Source organism: Podarcis filfolensis (genome assembly GCF_964270895.1).
Source record: "Podarcis filfolensis genome assembly, chromosome: 7".
Lineage (NCBI taxonomy): Eukaryota > Metazoa > Chordata > Lepidosauria > Squamata > Lacertidae > Podarcis > Podarcis filfolensis.
Window position 1 is genome coordinate 66,462,626 of NC_139603.1, and position 6,202 is coordinate 66,468,827.

Genomic DNA, 6,202 nt, shown 5'->3' on the forward strand with positions numbered 1-6,202 from the left:
TATATATACACACACACCAAAAATATACTATATGCAATGACAGCAGGACAGCTTTTTAGGCACGCCCGGTGCACGCTTCCGCGCGACGCCCACCCATACCCGCCCCCGGGGGGGGACATTGCGTAAGAGTGTCCCCTTAGGAGGACGTCCCGCTTCCCCCGCCAGTCCCGCCAAATGCTCGCTCGCCTCCGAGGCCGGCCTCCTGCTCGTAGATGGCAACCGGCTGTGCCCGCGACTCGGAGACGCGACGGGGCTTTTGCAAGAGCTTGACCCCGTGATAGTGGGTTCTCCGGGGCCGTAGGTGCCATGCAGTGCGCATGGAAGGCCCTGGCCCCGAAATGTGTGGGTGCCCGGCCCCTTCATGGGGAATTGGGTGGGTGCTCGGGCACCCAGGGCCCCAAGGAGTTGGCACCCATGGGGCTTTGACAGCCGAGGCGGGAAGCCCCCCGCCAAGGCATGTGGGGGAAGCAACCATAGCTGTCAACCTTCCCTTTTTTTGCGGGAAATTCCCTTATTCCAGCGCCGTTTCCCGCTGCTATTCCGGATTGTTAGATATCCCGTAGACTGTCCCCAGGACAGGTGAGGCTGCTGATCCCTTATTTTCGAGACTGCTGATCCCTTATTTTCAAATCTGAAAGTTGACAGCTATGGAAACAACCAGCCCTCCTCCCTCCCCAAACGTCCTCTCAGCCCGTTGTTGCGTGTCTCTCACATACAGGCTGCACGGACAGCTCGTTAACCCTGCAAAGCCGTGTCAGCTGCGCTCCCGGGAGCCCGTGCAACCAGAATGGCTCCTGCGCCGGCCGCGGCTCTCGGCCTGGCAATAGCAACACGCGCGCTTAGACAGCTCGCCACGTCGGGCTCCACCTCTGGGCGGAGCCGCGCCGCGCGCCGCGGCCAATCAAAAGGGCGAATGGCTGGGCAACGTGGACCTGTCGGCAGAATGTAAACACGGCTCGCGGGAAGCGAGGAGGAAGGCCGCTGTCAAAGATGGAGGGAGTGGAGGAGACTGTGAAAGCACCGTTAAGGGGTGCTGGACCTTCTTGCAGCGCGCAGGGCTGTGTCCAGGCTTTGGCATGTACTGGCGGTATCTTGACTAGTACTGTATACAATTATTAGTAAGTCATTATAAGGAAGACGAGAGCTTAAGGTGAGCTCACCTAGTAGTCCGGCAGCCTGTTCTCACGATGGCCAGGCAGATGCCTACCTGCGGGAAGACTTCAAGCAGGACCTGAGTGCAAGAATAACCCGAGATAGCTCAATCCGTAGAGCATGAGACTCTAATCTTGAGTTACAACGCCCCTAAAATGAAATTAAAGACAAAGTATTCCAAATGCACTATCGGATTCCTTTACTGCAGGGGGCTGGACTAGATGACCCGTGGGATCCCTTCTAACTCAACAGTTCTATGATTCTAAGAGCACTCTATCCTCCTCCAGTTTCCTGCAACTGGCATTTATTTATCAAATTTTATACAGCGCTTGATTGTTTAAAAAAAAACAACCCTCAAATTGGCTTGCAAAAGGAAAAGGAAAAACAAACAAAACCAGGCATTGCTCCTTAGATGTTTAAAACTAGGGGTAGGCAAACTAAGGCCCATGGGCCAGATGCGGCCCAATCGCCTTCTCAATCTGGCCCAGGAATCAGCATGTTTGTACATGAGTAGAATGTGTCCTTTTATTTAAAATGCATCTCTGGGGCATAGGAATTTGTTCATTTCCCCCCAAAAAATATAGTCCGCCCCCCCCCCAGGTCTGAGGGACAGTGGACCAGCCCACGGCTGAAAAAGGTTGCTGACCCCTGTTTAAAACACTTCCCAACAGTGATCATTTAAGCAAATTGAGTACTCAGACCAATTCAAAGCTAGTCTTACTCAGAACAGACTGGTTGAAGTCAATATATATTGACTAACTTACATTCATTAATTTCAGTGTGTGTATTCCTTGAATATCACCCCAAGGCTTTTGAATGAACATTGTGCAAAATTACCATTTAGGAAATTATAATCATCTTTCCCGATATAATCCTTTCAAACTGCAGCAGCACAGTGACAAGAATGTTTCTGCATTTTCTGTTTTAACCAGCCCATGCTGGTGCTGGTATCCTTTGCTTTGGATTAAATTCAGGGCTGGATTAAGACCATTAGAGGCCCTAAACACTGAAACATGGTGCCTCCCAATAGGTAATTCAAAATAAAAATAATATTAAAACATAAAATTTACATATATGCTGAGATGTAAATGCACATATGTCAGGTGCTAATGCGTGTCATCCTTGCATTATTTCAGTCTACATTAGGAGTCTGCCCCTTGGTTTTGGTGGGAATAAGTAATGAGAATACAAAAAAGGGGGAAGAATGCGTAAGGAAGTCCAACCAAGGTCAGATTTCCCCTTGAAGACCACTTTGACGCTTCAATGATTGTGCCCTAAGCACCAGCTAAGCCTCTTTTAGTGGTGGGACCCTTCACAGATATTAAAATCAGTTGCCAAAGATAAATGCTGAGACTGCTTCATTAATGTATTTATTCATATGAAAAATGATATCTTGCCCTTCTGTTGGCTATGCACCCCCCAGAACAGCTGACAGCGATTTGAACCAATCATAAAATACAATAGCATTTAAAAGAGAAAGATAGAGAGAAATGGGGGTGGGAGGTAGGGTTTGCTTAAATACTGCATGTCTGTTTTGCAGCACAAGCAGGCATTGCCAAGAGCATATGTGAATGTGAATTCCCAGAAAGGAGAAAGAAATGCCATTTATGAAGCTGTGTTGAGTCTACTGTAGCAAGACAAAAGGCATTATGGCATCTTAGGGAGTGCATAATTGGTTTAAGACAGGAGCCCTCCTGCAAATGCAATCAGTGAAAGTCTTGTCATAGTAGGATGGTGTGGATTACACCTACTGCCATCATTGTTAACTGCTTCACTGCCAATCTGTGTTAAAGAAACAGTTCCATTGTGTGCTTAAACAGCATTCAGGACTGGCTGGTGTTGTACGCAGAGTGAATGAAGCAGGGTTCATTGAAGTACACAAAGCTGCGTTGCCAAAGCCTACCCCAGCTGAGGCTGCAATCCTCAGCATACCTGTTTTCCAAAGAAGAAAATAAATAAAAGTTCCTTAAAGCTCTGTGGAACTTGCTGCCAAATAATGTGATCAGAATCGAGGCAAAACCCTTGTGTTTTGATGTGGAGACCAAGTCCCAAATCTCTGCTTAGCGTAGAGATGCTTAAGCCTATCTGCTCTCTCAGCCTAGCCTACCCCACAGGGCCATTCTGAAGATAGAATTGAGTAGCTTGGTATTTGCATTGGATATAAGATAGGAAAGAATTTTAAAGGACCAGAAAGCAGCTGGCAGATCATTTTTCTGGATAAAAACTGTAGGTGTTGCCTACCGCCTTTGGGTTGCATTTAAATGCAATGTGGGATTTTTGTTTTGTTTTTGCCCCTCCTTTGAGATTGGCAGTGTCCTGAATTACCAGGGTCCCTTCTGGGATTCACATTCATTTTTAAAAAACAACAGCTGAATCTCACTTGAAACTGCTGGTGAAGAGGTCATTCCCATCAGAGCAATTTGCATCACTATACTAACAGAACTCAGCCTCCTGGGTGTGGCCAAAATACTACAGCAAGATGTGATCAAGGTCATCCATATTCCGTTGCCTTAGCCATAAGAAGTACATTGATGTGGTTCAGTTTGCAGATAAGGAGACTAGCCTGCCCAATCATAAGATAACGCTGTCAAAAATGAGCCTCTGCAAGGAACTTGTGATGACTCATAGCTGGGAGAGAAACAGCAACTGAAAAAGTAATCAGTGTGGCTCTGGTTCTGTTTTAAACAGCCTGTTTCAAGCTGGCACTCTTCATACTACAGCTCCCATCAACCACAGCTGCATAGGACTGATGGGATTTGTAATCCAAAACATCCGGGGATCACCTGGTTGCCAGAAGGTTGGTTAAAAGGAAGAGCGGAAGTTTTACAAGATCACAGAATCAGCCACAGACCATCCTTGAAAGCTGGCAACAGGTGAAGAGAAAGAATAAACATGCATGCCTGAAGTATTTTCCTCTCACCATCACATCAATTGGCTCTCCATCAACTTACATTAAGAAGAGGTTTAAGGGAGAGAAGGCTAACTTTCAGATGTCTTTAGGCCCTACTACAGTTCAACTTATAAATTAAGTTCTGAGTCCCACTAAGTCCCACTAATTCTAACCCACTTACCTAAGAGTCAGATCCACTGAGTACTTCGGAGTAGACATGGTTAGGATTGTGCTGTACTAGTCTCTTGACCCTGAAAAGTGTTATCTGATACCTGAGGCGTGTGTTTTCCACCCTATCCTTGTGATTGTAATCTGTTTCACCTGGTTTTAGTTTTTAATTGTTGTACTCTGCCCAGGGACCTACAGGTGAAGGATGCATAGTAAATGCAATGATGATTATGGAAACCAGGCAGCAATTTAACATTTTTGCAAAGGCCAATGGATTCATACTGGTGTCTTTGGACAAAAGTATAAAGGATAGCAAGAAGAAGAAGAAGTGTGCATGCACACGAAAGCTCATACCAGTAACAAACTTAGTTGGTCTCTAAGGTACTACTGGAAGGAATTCTTTTTAAATATTTTGTTTCAAGGATAACAATGTTAGATCTGAAATGCAGAGATAAACACACATCTTTTTATGTTTCAGTTCTACAACACCATCCCTCCCCCCCCCTTTTACAGGAACAGAGTATGCAAATATTCAAATACAGCATGCCTCTAAATACAAGCTGCTGCAGAGCAAAATCAGAAGAGGTATCTTGCCTTCCATGTCCTGGTGGACCTCCCAGGTGCATCTAGCTGGCTATTGTGGGAAAGGAGCAGCTGAACCGGATGGGCCTGTGGTCTGATTCAGCAGGGCTCATCTCCTGTTCCTATCTCAGAATGTTAGTTTGGCATGATATAAACTTCATTAATACATTTTTAATGCCATCAATTCGGTTGGCATGAAAAAAAAAATCAGTGTATTCAGAGTTGTGGGCCCAAGCTTGTGGTACTCTCCACCACCTGAAATTAGACAAGCACTCTCCTTGCTGAACATCAGGTGCATGACTAAGGTTTCATTGTTCCAAGACGCATGCTAAGGTAATGTCTGGTTTTATATAAGAACCAAACCACTTGAAGCCAGTATTACAGATGGAAGCCCTTGCAAAATGACTGGGGAAATGCTTACATGTTTTTAAGATTTCAAAGGAAGCAAGTTTTCAATGTGAGGGGGCAGACCACCTGCAGGAGCGCTACGCCACGTAGCTGGCACTATTAAGGGAATGTTCTTGCTTGCAAGCTTCAGTCAAAACAGACAGCAGGTAATGGGGTAGAAGTCCCTCTGCGCAGAGTACAAGAATATCCAGCCAAAGGCTGGCTCTGCTGGAAACCCTCATCCCTTCTGGTTTATTAAGTGGAAGGATTTCTCTCCCCTCCCAATCCTGTGGGTTTGTGCAGTCACTAACTTGCAGTGGCACACTCTGTAGAGATGTGCATTGATTTTCACAGTGAAATAAATGAGTTCTCTTCTTCCCTTTCCATTTTCATTATAAAAATGAAAAGAAATTGCAAAGTGGGGAAAGGGGGGGGGATGGAATCCATTTAGGGCAGGCATTCCCAAACTCTGCCCTCCATGTGTTTTGGGACTACAGTTCCCATCATCCCTGACCACTGTTCCTGTTAGCTAGGGATTATGGGAGTTGTTGTCCCAAAACATCTGGAGGGCAGAGTTTGGGGATGCCTGACTTAGGGCTTCCCCACTCCCCATTCATTTTCAAGTTGCTTTGCACTGGCTACATAGTCTGAAATGTGATGAATATGTGCATCTCTCTGGGGCATAGAGCGTGTGTGAAATCAAGTAAGACAAACTGTAAAGCTCTACAGTGTATATGGATAACCCTTATGCTATGTCTGTACTGGGTGCTTTTAAAAATTAGCTGGTTCCTCATCTAGCCTTGGCCACCCTGATGTGCTTTAGATGTTTTGAATTACAGTGGTACCTCAGGTTACATACGCTTCAGGTTACAGACTCTGCTAACCCAGAAATAGTGCTTCAGGTTAAGAACTTTGCTTCAGGATGAGAACAGAAATTGTGCAGCGGCGGCGCAGCAGCAGCAGGAGGCCCCATTAGCTAAAGTGGTGCTTCAGGTTAAGAACAAGTTTCAGGTTAAGAACAGA